Below are 16,516 nucleotides of genomic sequence, written 5' to 3'. Positions count from 1 at the left end.
CCTTGGCAAGACGTAACTCTTTTGAAGTGGAGAGATTCATAGAGGAGGCAGTTATGTTAACAAGTGATGATATCGCTGGAGTGCACCAATCGATTTGTAGCAGCACCGTATACCTCAGGTAAAAGAATCCGGAGAAATGAGATTAAATTGTTGAGTTTTGTGGGTGAAATTAAACGCTTATACATTCTGATTTCAATATTGATGAAATTAAGGTAACCCACTCTGGCTTTGGTATTAGAACAATTAGAGATTATGAACTTTCTCTGAAAACAATTCCCTAGCTAATTAATGCTGCATTGAGACCTAATAGAATTATCATAAGCAACGTCACTGAACGGTGGTCCGCTGCTCTTAAGTTTCAGATTCCCGCAACTGATCGAAATCTATATTGTCAGTAACGTCTTACATCAGTTTTTTCCGTTATGCAGCTCTTGTGATCTATGAGGGACTACCATGAGCGTGCGCTGGCTGTATTCGACTGCATATGTTGACGCTCAGCGTACGCAAAGACGCTTGACAGAATTACCGACCGGTAGTATTTGAATGTCGTGAGCGCATAAGCGGCTTTGTGATGTTTGACATTATAGGCGCGCAGTATCATAAGAGAAACTGAGCCTCCTGGAGTCTTGTTTGGACCACCGCTGCTTTGCAAGATGCTCGGGAGACGATGCGAACTCTTAATAGTGAGATGAGGAGACAGAGTACTAGGCATCAGTGTGTCATGAGTAGTTCCGTTTTACGGTGTAGGCCGAGCACGACTCACGGCCAGATACAGCCTCCCATGTGTCGTCAACCATACTGATACGAACTAAAAAATTCGAAATGGACGGTACTAATCTTGAGATATAATTTAAGTTATCAAGTATCTATTTTATTTTGTTAAGATGGCAAAACGATTTGTGGATCGAATAGATGACTAAAAGATTGTTTCCACCACTTTTGTATGCATTCAGGCCGATTTAACTTGCAAGTGACAATCTCTTTTGTGTTCAGGGTATTATGGATAAAAATATTGCTTGTCATCAGTAACCTTACTTCCGCTAGGAATATGGCAAGAGACAAGAATATATATAAATTTTTGAGGTACACTAACAGGAGTTCGTCATATGCTCTCACTGGGGCAGGTCATGTGACTTCCCATTTGTATAGTTTTCTGTAACTGTCTGCCAAAATTAAATTGTCAACAATGAAACAGTATGGCCGATGCTTTGTTATTTTGTGAACTGTGATTTATGTGAGCAGTGAGAACAACGTTTACCTACAAACCATGCAGCGTGATTTAATGTTTCGACTTGGAACATAGCAGAACTGAACCCAGGGACCAATCTCCTATACGGGGCTGCAGCCATTCTAAAGACATGAGTGTAATCGATAAGGTCTACTAAATGTATCTATGTCATCATTTTACTTTATGGAGGGTCAGAGTTTAATAGATGTTTGACATGCAGTGATAGGAAACGCCGCAAGCTTTATAACTAGGATAACTGCAACTACCGTAACAAAAAGAAATATTACAAAAATGTCTAAGTGCCTGAAAAGATGTTTATACATCCTGCACCTAAAAACTGTGCAACAACTTCTGGAAACAGTAAGTAATTCTCTGTTTTATCTAACTTCGAAATGTTGTAACTGCGTTATGTCACAGTGTATCGCCTTGCAGTAAGCCTACGTGCTCTTAACAGGATCAATGGTACCCTGATTTCCAAAACATGATATTAAATGAAGATAAGACCCCTAGTGCTCTCAATGCATCATGTATTGAAATAAAAATCACGATTAATGACCGAATGGGATTTATTTTTACGAAAGTGATACGGTCACGGCAGCAACAGTCATAAAAGTGGGCAAAATTAAGGTTTATTTACATTTTAAGAACGTCAATAACAATATTATTGACACAGGTTGTTTGCTTTCGTTGTTACCAGAGATCGCTTGAAAATCATCTTTTGAAATATCTTCACAGGAAACTGTTAAAATGTGAATCTCTAGAAAAAACAGTCAATTACTCAGGATTCTGTTTTCATTAAGCGTAGTAAGAATCCAGTTCACTCACTGTTGTTTTTGCGATCCTGTTTTACGCTTTTTTCGCAATCTTTCAATCAAGTCTGTGACACTTTACAGTAGGTTTGCCTCTGAGTTTTCAAGTTTGTCTAAGTACTCCAGGGCTCAAAGCATTCAGATAATGAGTGCCTCACGGTAGTTTGTTCTGTACAGCTCCTTAAACTTCATATGGTCGGAATGCGTTTATTTGGCTTTTTAACTTCAACTGTGATAAGTTTAGAGGCAATCTGTACGAGTCAGTGCTGTAATGGTATTCTGGTTATTCGATCGGCAGTAAACACCTGCAACAGTGGTTCAATTGGCTCTGAGCACTATCTGACTTAACAGCTATGGTCATCAGTCCCCTATAACTTAGAACTACTTAAACCTAACTAACCTAAGGACACCACACAACACCCAGTCATCACGAGGCAGAGAAAATCCCTGACCCCGCCGGGAATCGAAGCCGGGATCCCGGGTGCAACAGTGGTTGCACTTATAGTATTAAGGACATCAGTCATTTTAATAATAAAAAACAACGCAAAGCACGAATATATTAATCTTGGCTGTTTTAGATACTAATGTTAGGAAATAGTATTTGTTGTGTATCTACTTTATTACGCAAACCATCAGTCACGATGTTTGTTTACATATATCCAAACCCATAATACAAAGATTGGATATTACTGAAACTTTTGGTTTGTTGGTTGGTTGGTTGGTCTGTATGACGGTTGGTCAGAGATACTCTGCCACAGGAAAACCCAGGGGAAGAAACCGCCGAGATCTACCAATGTGAGTGAAGATGAGGGAAGGGACAAAAGAAGAAAGGGAGACAGAGGAAGAAAAGCAAGCAATGTATCCCATCTACTGAGGAGCCAGAAGCCCCTGAAAGCAGAGTGCAATGAGGGAACATACATCCCGCAACCCCCGCCGATTACCAGAGCTACTCCACTCAGCGACTGCCTTTAAAAGACTAGCAGGGCAAGAGAAGCACAGAGACACAAAAGATGAACAAGTCTAAAAGACCACACGAAAGGAAGGGGGGGCGGAGGAGAGGGGAAGAAGAGTAAAACAGCAGGTAGGGTGAAGACTGAGCTGGACCACCAAGCCCAGACAGCTGAAGCGTAGTCTGGGTTGAAGAGGCAACATAGTGTTCTGCTAAACCCTCAGTAGGCCTCCCTTAAAGAGAGTGGTAAAAGCCCGCTTCAAGAATAAAATTTAAAACTGGCGAGTCAGGGAGATAGAGTCCGCTGGATGGCGGCTCGGATGGGTCAGTCCAGCAAACTGTGGACTGGCTTCAAACTGGAGCCACAATGACAGGAGGGGATAAACATGAGTCAGCCAAGGAAAATGCAGAGTTGGCAAAGGACAGAAGAGTCCTTGCTAGAGGCCTGCTGAGAGGCCCAACAGATTTGTAGTCTCCTTCATTGCCCGTAATTTGTTTGGTGAAGTCAGAGTGAGCCATTCCGTATTCCAGGCACCTAAAACATGAAGGAGGCCTACTTCTGGAATACCAATCTCAAGTGTCGGTTTACTAGTAGCCAGTTTGGCCAGGCTATCAGTGAGTTCATACCGCAGGATCCCAAAGTGGCCCAGGGTCGAGAAGAAGATCACTGAGCGCCCACACTGTTCAAAGGCATATAAGGAATCATGGATAGCAGTGACCAAGGAATAGAGAGGATAACACCGGTCGAGAGCTTGAAGACTGCTCAAGGAGTTGCTGCAGATGAGAAAGTGTAGGAACAGATATGCTCAAGAGCATGAGAGATGGCTTCCAACTCCGCAAAGGAAACACTGCAGCCATCTGTCAAGGAGAGCAGTCCAGTATGTCCCACATAAGTAAAGCCTACATGACCAGCAACCAGCGAGCCATCAGTGTAGATTACTTTTCAACCCCGGGATGGGCCAAGGATGTAGAAAAAAAGACGTCATAGGGCCTTGGGATGAACTGAGTCTTTCAAACCTTGTGACAGGTCAGGACGAAGCTGTTGTCGAGGAATGCTCCATGGAGGTGTAGAAGAGTGGGTGCACAGGAGAGAAGGAAGATGAAAATGCTGAAGTTCAGAGAGGATTGACCAAAGGAGGACTGCGACATAATCTCTGATCGGTGCCACCATTGTGGGAGATGGATTACCATGTTTGGAAAGAGGATATGGTAGTTCACAAGCTTAGGGGAACACTGATAGCATAATTGACATTATGTTGTAGCACACGATCCGCAATGGAGGGACCCTAGTCCCCATCGGTAAGCTGCTCACTGGTCTACGTCGAAAGGCTGTTGTAGGAAGTTGAACCCCACAGGGATGTATCAGATCCAGTATAAGCAATGGTGAGGGTGATGCTGAACCATATGCCAGACTCCCATAATCAAGATGGGATTGTATCAGGGCTTCGTAAAGCTGCAGAAGGGTAGTACAATCTGCAACCAGCTTGTGTTACTTAGGCAGCGAAGTGTTTTGAGGTGCAGTCAGCACTTTCGCCTAAGCTTGAGAAGATGAGGAATCCATGACAATCGAGATTAGTAGACCAGTCTTAAAAAGCGATAAGTCTCTATTACAGTGAGCAGCTGGTCGTTGAGTAAAGTTCGGACTGTGGGTGAACGGTACGATGTTGACAGCAGTGAATGACGCGAGTCTCGGCGAGTCATGGATGAGGCCATATGCCTGCATCTATCGTATAGCGCCTAACAGTCAATGTTCAGCGACACTGGCACTAGAGGAGCAATAGTAGAGGCACATGAAGGACACTCGGCACAGCGTCGTGCGGGACCCCATTCTCTTGGATATGGGGGACGCTGTGGGAAGCACCATCTCGAACCAGGAACGTACGGTGCGACACGAAGTTGTGGATAAAAACCGGGAGCGGATACCAGAGGTCGCATGCGTGTAAGGTAGCAAGGATGTGGTGTCACCATGAGACGTCATAAGCGTTTTGCAGGTCGAAGAAGACGACTGTAAGGTGTTGACGTCGGGCAAAAGCTGTTCGGATGGCAGGCTCTAGGTAAACCTGATAAAAAGTAGTGGAACAGCCTTGCCAAAAACAACCCTGGGATGGTGCCCGAAGACCAAAAGACTGTAGGAGCCAATACAGCTCCCAGCTCACCATGTGTTCAAGCAACTTACAGAGAACATTTGAAACTTTCGGTAGAAATTTGCTATGCAGAGTGTTCGGAAACAGTCAGTTGTGCTCCAGTTTAGTGAGTTAAATAAATTATATATAGTTGTTTGTTATAATTTCTATGAGAAACGCCAATGATTTTTAAATTAACAATTACTAATGACCATCTACAGCGTTGTACGGTACTACTAATTATCTACGGCCAGACGGCTTGTTTTCAAGGCATGGTGATATACACATCCTTCCCCACAGACAGAAAAACGTGGCATGGGAGTTTATAATATGTATAGATTCTGATGATGATCTTCGCTGTTCTCTAGACTTTCGGCGGCTGTTCACTTTACTACATTTCCCACCATATGTAGCCACCTTTGTAGCTGACTAGCTCGTAGCTCCCATCGTTGCCACGAGATGTCACTCGAAACGCCAGTTAACGTCATTTTCTAGTGAATCTGCTCCAAAAATTCGATTTGTTTTCCATCTTAAATCAATATTTTGAGTTTTGTCAACGAAATGGTAGTAGTAATCGATTCGGACATCGCGAACATCTCTAAAACCAACTTTGAATATATGTAGGTAAGCGGCAACGACCTTGTTTCCGCTGCGGTCGGATGTCAAATGGCGTCATTATTATTTTGCCACTTCGAAAAGATACACTGCGTAATCGTTTTTTGAGTTGGCAGCCCTGTTAGCACACACGCTTTCCGATCCTTCTTTGTTTTCCTTTGTATATCTGTGGTTTTCGAGAGTTATTTGTGTTCAAACTTCTGTACGTTATTGAGTTGTTGGTGCTGTGTCATTCTCCGAAGCAGTTATGCCTCCAAAAAGGGGTTTGGAACGGGAAAACTTAAGTTTTATGGTAATCGGTTTACTTCTTTGGAAACAACACTCGTGGCTGCAGCATCGCGGTCGCGAAGTGGGGCCGAGTCAGTTCCAGATAAGTTTTATAGTCTGACGATAATTTATCGATGTGTAGTTTTAGCTTGACGGTGTCCACTATGGACAAACGTTAGTTACTGCTATTGTGTGATGGTCCTAGCGCGTTTCCGCTGTTTACCTCGCGTAGGGTCTTCGCCACTGTAGCTTCCGTGTCGCCACTACCTCCACTTCAAAACAAGTATAGATGGACCCAATAAGATTCCTCTGCGCTAATCCGCTCCGCTGAAAACACTCCGGTGGAGGAGACCCCTCCCCGCCCTGAGTTGAGCCCGGATGATGGCGGTTGCTGTTAAAGATTCGAAAGTGTCCAGCACTCCCTTCGACGTGACCCCCGAGACCGCCCCTTTGAAATCACATGAAGAATAGACCTGTTCCTGAGCTTTTACTACATGTACTGACTTCACAGTACATATAGTCTGTAATGTATTCCTACCCTTGTTATGCGCCCTTCTTGGGAAAGCATGCCACAAGCCGCTGCTGATCAGAATCAGATCGGCCCGCATGTGCGAGGGGCACAAGGGGTGACGGTAGAAGCCATACCGTCAGTTTGTTTCCGATTCCCAGGAGCCGCACCGCCCACTCGTGGAAGCGTGTGGCTGATACCGAATTTCCGCATCCTCCCTTAACCCCCCCTCCCCCTTCCCACGCTCACTCATCTCGTTGTCCCATGCGGCAGGGCGGTCGCCTTCCAACACAGCCGCAACGTTTTCAACCTGAGTGCGCAGCATCGCGAAGAAGGGAAGAAACAGGAGGAGGGTCGAAAACAGGGATCCACCTCTTTATGTTCAGATTCATCTGTTGATTCTGCCATGGACTGTTAACGGTAATTTTCAAATAGTTAACTGCATAGTTTTGTATGCAGCCTATAGCTTTGTCACCTTGGCTGTAAAGGGAATTTCTTCAGAGATTTGACTTGCGGTGCTACGACAGTTTACTTACGTTTCAGCTGCAAACGTGATATATTTGCAATAAGTGTTGTTTGAAAATTTTTCTAGTCTCAGATGTTCTACTTTCTCTAGTGCGACTCTGGAACTATATACTGGTACTGCGTTATTTTACAGAGAGGGAACACTGCAGATTGATTTCGAAGCTCTTGATAATGCCCGAGGAATAGGCTGCACTTTTTGTGACCTTATTTTAATTCTTGTTTATGCCCCTTCCACAGATGGTGCGCGTTTTTATAAAGAGTATATAGTTTATTTCATTCGTAAAACTCCGCAAAAACTTCTGTTAGGGGGAGATTTTAATTGTTTTGTGTCCTGTGGATCAGACCCCTAATTTTCGTTTCAGTAGTGCCCCTACTCCCATGAATATTGGACCAATCCTTCTGAAAGGATTCTTCCCTCGCCGGCCAGAGTGGCCGTGCGGTTCTGGGCGCTACAGTCTGGAGCCGAGCGACCGCTACTGTCGCAGGTTCGAATCCTGCCTCGGGCATGGATGTGTGTGATGTCCTCAGGTTAGTTAGGTTTAATTAGTTCAAAGTTCCAGGCGACTGATGACCTCAGATGTTAAGTCGCATAGTGCTCAGAGCCATTTGATTCTTCCCTCGAGGTCATCTTACGAGAGGTTTGGGCCTGTAGCGTGCGTGCGCAGGACCTTTATCCTTCTTTTATGAAATGGTGGTCAGACATGCCAAACATTTGAAACATTTGCTCGGGAAAGCGTTAATGTGTTACGGCGCTGAGAGGGCGCGGGATCTCCGTCGGACCCAGGAATTTTATTATTTGGTGTTGCGTCAACTCCATGCCAGACAAGCTCCCTTACGGATTATGGATGTCCGCCACGTTAAGCTGAAACTTCTTCAGTTGAAGAGGCAACAGCTGGAAGGATTCGGTATGCGATCACAATCCCGCTCCTTCCTATAGGATGAGCTGACCTCTTTGTATCACTTCCTCCGCTAGCGGACGCGTCGCAAACGAGCACGTATCACGTCCCTTACCCAAAACGATATCACATACTGATATCCCAACGTGACATTTCCACAGCGATCTATAATTACGTTACCTACCTTTATGATGACCCTGCTACTGATAAGACTGTGCCTGATGTTTTTACTCCTCTCCTTGACTGCGTGGTTACTCCCGCATTAAATGTCGACTTTCTAAGTGACTTTACTTGTGATGATGTACATCGTCTTATTGTTGATCACCATCTCAAAAATCTGACTCGACGCTTTCCTAATAAATTAGATGGTTCAAGTGGCTGTAAGCACTGTGGGAATTAACACCTGAGGTCATCAGTCCCCTAGACTTAGAACTATGTAAACCTAACTAACCAAGGACATCACACAGATCCATGCCCGACGCAGGATTCGAACCTGCGACAGTAGTAGCCGCGTGGTTCCTGGAGGAAGCGCCTAGAACCGCTCGACCACAGCGGCCGGCAGGAATTTTATGTACATTTTTGGCTTGTTATAGGTGATACCATTGAGTCGCTTAATTTAAATTGCAAAACTGTCGCCCGGGTGGTTAATAGCCTTATGTGGATACTGATAGGAAAAATTCTTGCTGCCCGTCGAAGTTGTGTGCCCGGGAGCACGATTCTGACTTCTGTAGTGGAATGCCGCGACGTTGTCTCAGTGGCTGCAGCTACTTCCGTCTCTGGAGCCCTGCTTTTATTAATTTTAATAAGGCAGGGTCAGTCACGGTTTCTTGATTCAGGTGCTCAAGGCGACCGTCTCAGTCACACTGCGTGTCAGGCATAATCCTATTCTTTTACTGGTATCCACGCATCTGTTGTAGTGATTGGACTACTTACTCGCCAGATCACCGTCCAACGGGGCTTACCACAGGGCAGCCCGGTCTCCATGTAGCTATTGCCATGTCCCTAGAACCTCTGCTTCGCCGTATTGCTGATCAGGTAAGTGGCTGGAAGGTATTAGAAGCAGCGTTCTCGGTACGAGCGTATGAAGATGATGATATGGGATTGCTACGTCATGTCGCTGATACATCTTTGCTCTAGAATATATTAGATTCATTTTATTCTTTCTCTGGAGCCCGTATTTTTTTGTTTTTTTGTTTTGTTTTTGGACATCAGTCTTCTGACAGATTTTTGCAGCCCACTACGAATTCCTCTTCTGTTCTAACCTCTAACCTCTTCATCACTTTCAACCTACGTCCTCAATTATTTGCTGGAGGTATACCAATCTCTCTCTACAGTTTTTGCCCTCTACAGCTGCCTCCAGTACCATTGAAGTAATTCCCTCATCTCTTAAGAGATGTGCTATCATCCTGTCCCTTCTCCTAGTCAGTGTTTTACACATATTCCTTTCCTCTCCGATTCTTTGCAGAACCTCCTCATTCCTTGCCTTATCAGTCCACCTAATTTTCAACATTCGTCTGTAGCACCACATCTCAAATGCTTCGATTTTCTTCTGTTCCGGTTTTTCCACAGTCCATCTTCCACTACCATACAATGCTGTACTCCAGACGTACATTCTCAGAAACTTCTTCGTCAAGTTAAGGCTGATATTTGATGTTGGTAGACTTCTCTGAGCCAGGAATGCTCTTTTTGCCATTGCTAGACTGCTTTTGATGTCCTCTTCGCTCCGCCCGTCACTGGTTATTTTACTGCCTAAGTAGCAGAATTCCTTAACTTCATCTGCTTCGTGACCATCTGTCCGGATGTTAAGATTTGCGCTTTATTTTATTTCTACTACTTCTCACTGACTTCGTCTTTTTTCGATTTACTCTCAGTTCATACTCTGTACTCATTATACTGTTCATTCCGTTAAGCAGATCATGTAATTCTTCTTCACTTTCACTCAGGATAGCAGTGTCATCAGCTTATCGTATCATTGATATCCTTTCACCTTGAATTTTAATTCCACTCCTGAACCTTTCTTTTATTTCCATCATTGCTTCCTCGATATAGAGATTTAACAGTAGGGCCGAAAGGATACATCCTTGTCTTACACCCTTTTTAATACGAGCACTTCGTTCTTGCTCGTCCACTCTTATTACTCTCTCTTGGCTCTTGTACATATCGCATATGACACGTCTGTCCCTATAGCTTACACCTAATTTTTCAGAATTTCGTTCGTCTTGCACCATTTTACATTGTCGAACGCTTTTTCCAGGTTGACAAACCCTATGAACGTGTCTTGATTTTTTTCTTTAGTCTTGCTTCCATTATCAATAAACAGAAGTGTACCCTATTGCCATGGCAGGGTTTTCAAAACATTGCTGTTCTATTGCCAACGGTTGCTGCTATCCACAAATCGTTGGAAATTACTGTAGATCGCTGTCCGATGAAAATGGCTGTACTCAACTGGCGTGAGGTGACGAATTGAATTAGAGGGCAATTCCTGAGTTCGAACGACGTTCCCTTAGACTGATTCACAAAATGCGGATCCGAGTTTCCTCCATTTTCAGCAAAGCGTACAACGTCGCACAAATATTCCCGCTCCCCGCGATGATGGCGCGCAAATTGATGCAAATGTCGGGTCGTTTCCTTTGGCCAAGTCACATTTTTAGACTTCGGTATGAAGTGGATGCAAAGTCCCGTCCCCTTGAAGGGTTGGGACTTCACAATGTCAAAGTGAAGGCTTCAGTATTGTTTATACGGCGTACAGTTTTAACATGTACTCGAGCAACTCATTCTATTAAATCTCGCGTTTTTTACGTGTCTTCGACCAGCCAGTCTGACGCCACGTGCCGGATCAATTCTAAATTGCAGCATTTACGTGAATTTTATAAGTTTTCTGCTCCCTGGCATTTCATCAATGACGCCCCTTATCATTGGATCCTTGCTTTCTCGTTGAGGAGTACAATCATCCCTCTCCCCAGTTGAAATGGCAGCGCCTTTGGTATCCTGGAAAACGGTGTGGTTTTTCATTACTCTTCCTACCCTTCTGTTGGAAGCCGCCTCATCGTGTATAGGGTCATTCACGGTCTCATCCCGACCAGCGAACGCCTCCATCGCATTGGTCATAGTCCGACTGATCTTTGGGACACATGTCATCAACATGATACATCACCACACACGTTTGTCTCTTGCGGACGAGAACACTGGCACTCGATTTGCCGATAATTGGTTTTTCTTGCCCGATCAGCTGAAACTGCTTTCTCGGTTGACTTTCTGCCGTGGCCAGACTTTTTCGTGTTCCCTCGGACCAAGACTAATTCGATCGTATGGCTCCTCGGACACTACGCCCACTACGTAGTCAGGTGTGACAACGATCCCAACCCCCATGTTTCTCGTCGTTATATGATGGATGCCCATTGGAAATGGCTTCAGCGTTTTCGTGCTTTATTTGCAATTATGTTGCACCTTGTGTTTAATCGTCAAAAAATTGGATTGCTTTTTTTCTGACGCTTTATCTCATTGTGTTATCCCTAGAGAAAAAACTTGTATCCTTATGTGTCCTGGACTTGTGCAATTTTTGTCTGCCAACTTTTGTTATCATAAAACAAATGACAAAAAAATTAAGAAAAATTTATAAAAATAAAAAAAATAAAAATGTGAAGTAAAAAACCCACCCTAGTGCCATGACCAGGTGAGGGACCAGCACAGTAACAGGTTGGGCGGAGGCACCGTTGACAGGCCTCGGGTTTCGACCCAACCCAAAACACTGAAATCAAATAAAATGCCGACGATTTTAACATCTTTGCAGCGAATCTTTTCAGGACGACTAACTGCTGGATTTTGGAATTACCTTAAGCTTTCTTATTTCTGCTGTCAGGCGCTACCGATATCACACTCTGGGATGCCATTGTACAATTCAAAGCAAAGTTTGGATTGAGATGTATCCAGCCGCTGTTCCTCCAAACCAAACTATAATTCGGATTCACTAGTGGCATCCCAGGCTGAGATGTCTGGAGCAGAAATAAGACAGTGTGCAGGGGTCTAGGGACAACACCTTTGATTAGTAATCGAAAGGTGTTCGATCGCGGATTCGGGCTTGGCCACTGCTTTAGTTGTGATTGCAAAAGACCAGCAATTCCGGACGAAGACTTCCGGTAAGAAGTCACCCTCGTTCTACCAACGGTGCTGTCAAAGAAGGCGGAAGAGCGAAAAATTCAGGGCCTACTCTTGTTCTTTGGATGGGAAACTGTCCTAATAGGCCGACGAATCACCACTGACCAACGGCATGAGGATGTAGAAGGCAATGGTAACCACTGCGTTAAGGAGAGACGACGTATATCGACAGGACATGTGGCCTGTAATTGAAAAATTGTCATGATGACTTCTGCATTAGCAAAAGATTCCGGACTAGTCCCCAATTGGGATCTCCGGGAGGGGACTGCCAAGCGGAGATTATCATGAGTAAAAGGTTCAATAACCAAAGAAAAGATAACGTCCTACGAGTCGGGACGTGCAATGTCAAATGCTTGAACGTGGTAGGGAAACTATAAAATCTGAAAAGGGAGATACAGAGACTCAATCTAGATATAGCAGGGATCAGTAAAGTGAAATGGAAATAAAAAGAATATTTCTGTTCAGACGAGTGTAGGACAATATCAGCAGGAGCAGAAAATGGAATAATGGAGTTAGATTCTCTACGAATAGAAAAGTAGGACAAAGAGGGAATTACTGTGAAGAGTTCAGTGACAGGGTTGTTCCATGGGAATCGACAGCAAATCATCTCCGATAACAATACTTCAGCTGCACATGCCGACGTTGCAAGCAGAAGAGGAAAAGATAAAGTATATTGAACGGGTAATTCAGTACACAAAGGGAGCTGAAAATCTAATTGTCATGGGAGACTGGAATGTAACTGTAAGGGTAGGAGTACAAGAAGATGTTACGTCGGAATATGGACTTCGTAGCAGGAACGAGAGAGGGGTAAGACTAATTGAGTTCTGCAATAAATTTCAGTTAATAACAGCAAATATTTAGGTTAAAGAATCAGAACAGGTAGTGGTACACATGGAAAAGGCCGAGAGATAGGGGAAGATTTCCAGTTAGCTTACATAATGGTCAGGCAGAGATTTCAAAATCAGGTACTGAGTTATAAGGCGTACCAAGGAGCATCAGTGCGCAAAGAAGTAGGATACGGAAGTACTAAGGAGTGACGGTATATGCTATATGTTCCCTCAGGCTATAGTGGCTCCAATGGAAAAAGGATAAAAAAGGAGATCAGGAGAAGTATCTAGTGGTTAGTCGCCTTCGTGAGGACTGCATCAAAGACTGTCGGAAACTCAGTATTCGACGTGTTTTTTGTTTCATGATGACACGGCCTAGTACCCAAAATGATTTTACTAAAATTTATGCTGTAGTTCGTTGTTTATGAAAAAACCTACTTCCACATTATGTAACATAAGTCACTTGATTACTTTCACCATACTAATCTTCCTCTACGTAGAATGTGGTCGAAAAATGTTTCATTTTTAAGATGGAGAGCCTTATTCTTCAAAGGGCAATCTAATGCCGAAATGAATAACACAATTTGTATGGGAGTAATATTACACGTCAAGAAACAAGCATATATTGCTGGAGAGATCATCACAAATCGACAGTGTTTCGGGCCCTGTGCGACTTTAAGCTGTCCCTGATAACAGACTGGTTTCATACGAATACTCTGGTGCACATATTTAGACGTGTACTCATACTTGTTAAATAATCTCCCAAAATGGTTGAAAGCTGTCGATTTGAAAAGCCGTTTTGTAGATTTAGTTTTTAAGTGAGTTACAGGTCGCTGGCGACGTGCAAAGGCCGCATAACCACTGTTTTTGTCTGCTGTGTAAGTTACATCTTCGTGCTGGATAGCGAAAATATATCTGTATGCTGTACTTTGGAGGGTGCACCTGATCAATTCGCAGCATGGTGCTCACGTTTAGATTGTACATGCGGACGGAGATAAAGCATGTGTCATTCTTCTTACGCTTATTGCTGGGGCTAGACGTGTAGTTATATGTGAACGATACGTGCAACTTTCGTGGTTCTGTTTAAGGTAAAATGTCTTTTTTTTTAAATTACTGAAAAGGCGATTTCTGAGCTGTCACACATGGTTACCAGTTCTGTAAATGCGCTTTCCTCGCTATCAACGTCAAATCTGAGGTTAAGAAATTGTTCCATCTTCAAGGATTAATATCAGTCTGCCGTTAATTTATCCATGTATACAGGTCATGCCTCACATTACTATTCCTCTTATTTACTATTACTATGCGAATATGGGGTGTTATAGGGTTCCTTTTGTTCTTTTTTCTGATAATATGTGGAATTGAATTACACATGGTCCCTACGGTAATAGACTTGGGACACAAGTAACAGTATTACTAAGTTTTGGTGTTCGTCAAACGAATAATCAACAAAGGCTACTTCATATTCTCTTTAATTATTTTACATCCCGGAGCCACTCACGAATTTACCAAGTCTTCATATTCAAATTTCATGTGATTACATGTTCTTTATCTGATTTCGTAGCTGATGCGAGCGTAACTCACAGAATACGTTCTGCCTTCAGTAGAATCTTTATTCAGATAAGCTGACATCGGCAGATGATATAGTGCGATGCGTGACTACTAACTTGTGGCACAGGCTTTCACGAAGTGGATATTTGGGTAATGCTCCCGTTTTCTGCGTAACATTTATTTATTTCTTTCCGTGGCTATCACAGCGATCGCGGGGGCAGTTCTGAGAAGCTGAGAACTAGACAAGTGCCGATGCTCGGTATGTGGAGAGTGCCGATTGTGATAAGATCTTCCTACGAATACGTGTTGCACTCTACAACATGGCGTCTACATCGCATTTTCTCTGTAAGAGAGGGCGCACTTCATTTTTAAGCTGTGTTAGCAAGTTCGAACCTGTTCGTCGTAATTTTTCGTTATTCACAAGCTTGTTCAGGTCCCCTCGTATTTCTCTTGGCGCTAGGAAGGTTACCCTTACGTCTAAATATCTCAAGAGGAGAAGTAAGGTGGCGTTATTTCTCATTCATGAGTGAGAATTTTGTATACGAATGGGGACATTTTCAGGGCATTAATGCTGACGTCATAACCGTTACTTATGTGATTAGATTTAGACAGGATTAATAGGCTTTCAATGTAAGGGGGCGGATTGAATCGGCACTACGCAACAGTTGCCGTACTAATTTTCCTCTCTCTTTGTTTTTAAAGCGCTTTTTGGAAACAGGCCACTCAGGGAAAATATGAAGGCAACGCTGTCAACCACATTCTGTGACGCTGTCGCTGCATCAGTGTGTTGGTACGGAGAAAGCGCCGCGGCTCACCAGAGAACTGCTCGTGACGTCACAGCCACGGTCAGTGTTCTTGCAGCGTCTGCAGAACGACGGTTTATACCCAGCTCGAGAGCTTTGGTCTTGCCTGCCGTGATAGTCTAGTGGTTAGGACATTGCGTTGTGGCCGCAAGAACCCAGGTTCGAATCCTGGTCACGGCATTGGGGTGATATTTTTACCTAAATTTTTAGATGTATTGGTGGTTAGTGTTTAACGTCCCGTCGACAACGAGGTCATTAGAGACGGAGCGCAAGCTCGGGTTAGGGAAGGATTGGGAAGAAAATCGGCCGTGCCATTTCAAAGGAACCATCCCGGCATTTGCCTGAAACGGGGAAATCACGGAAAACCTAAATCAGGATGGCTGGAGACGGGATTGAACCATCGTCCTCCCGAATGCGAGTCCAGTGTGCTAACCACTGCGCCACCTCGCTCGGTCCTAAATTTCTAGATAACTAAATTTCTAGACAACTAACAATTTCCCTCACTAGCTATCGACAACGAATGTATGATGCACCCCGCTTACGTTTCAGTAAATTTTTTTCGGCCTCAGTGGCTTCCACGTTATCTTCGGTTGAATAATGGGTAAACAGTTGGAACGCCTTCCAAAAATCTTTGTGAAGCTCACCGCCAGTCTCGGCAACTTCAGTGATGTACTACATTAGAATTCAGACACCGAAAATTGCTCTCTGTATCGAGTTCCTGATCGACTAATTGCTTATTTCACAACTTACCCTGTCACCACAGAAGAGAGGCCTTTCCCATGTTTTAGCTGCAGTGGCAAACAACAAGTTTGTCAAAGTGTAAGAAATGGTGCAAAACACATGTAATGACGAAATGTGTTGCTGGTATGTAGAGTTTTAGGTATTCAATAATTTAGTTGAAAACGAGGACAAATATGTGGAACACGTATATAGTTTAACTTTGTCAAAAATACGAACACGTCAACTGGATCATAAGCCCAAGTCATATCCAAGAAAACTTTTGTAGTCAGGGGTGCCGCTCCCTTTCCGAAAGCCATACTGTGATAATGGGAAATATGTACAATTTTTCTACCGCCACACACAGCTTCAGAAAGCGTTCAAAGTCTTTGGTCAATATGATAATAGTGATAGTGGACGGTATACGTCTGCTACTGAAGGATCTTTATCGGGCTTTGGCGGTCGGCGTGGCCGACCGGTTCTAGGAGCTACAGTCTGGAAGCGCGCGACCGCTAAGGTCGCAGGTTAGAATCCTACCTGGGGTAT

At 43.9% G+C, this 16,516-nt stretch overlaps 1 non-coding gene across 1 annotated transcript; it reads left to right on the top strand.

The window, feature by feature from the left end:
- Positions 1 to 15,361: 15,361 nt before the first annotated feature.
- Positions 15,362 to 15,433, top strand: Trnah-gug (transfer RNA histidin (anticodon GUG)). Its single transcript has one exon. It is a non-coding gene; the product is annotated as a tRNA-His (tRNA).
- The last annotated feature ends 1,083 nt before the right edge of the window (positions 15,434 to 16,516 follow it).

Source organism: Schistocerca gregaria, chromosome 2, assembly GCF_023897955.1.
Source record: "Schistocerca gregaria isolate iqSchGreg1 chromosome 2, iqSchGreg1.2, whole genome shotgun sequence".
Taxonomy (NCBI): Eukaryota; Metazoa; Arthropoda; class Insecta; order Orthoptera; family Acrididae; genus Schistocerca; species Schistocerca gregaria.
Note: the sequence above shows the minus strand (reverse complement) of the source record. Positions and strands in the feature narration are given on the sequence as shown.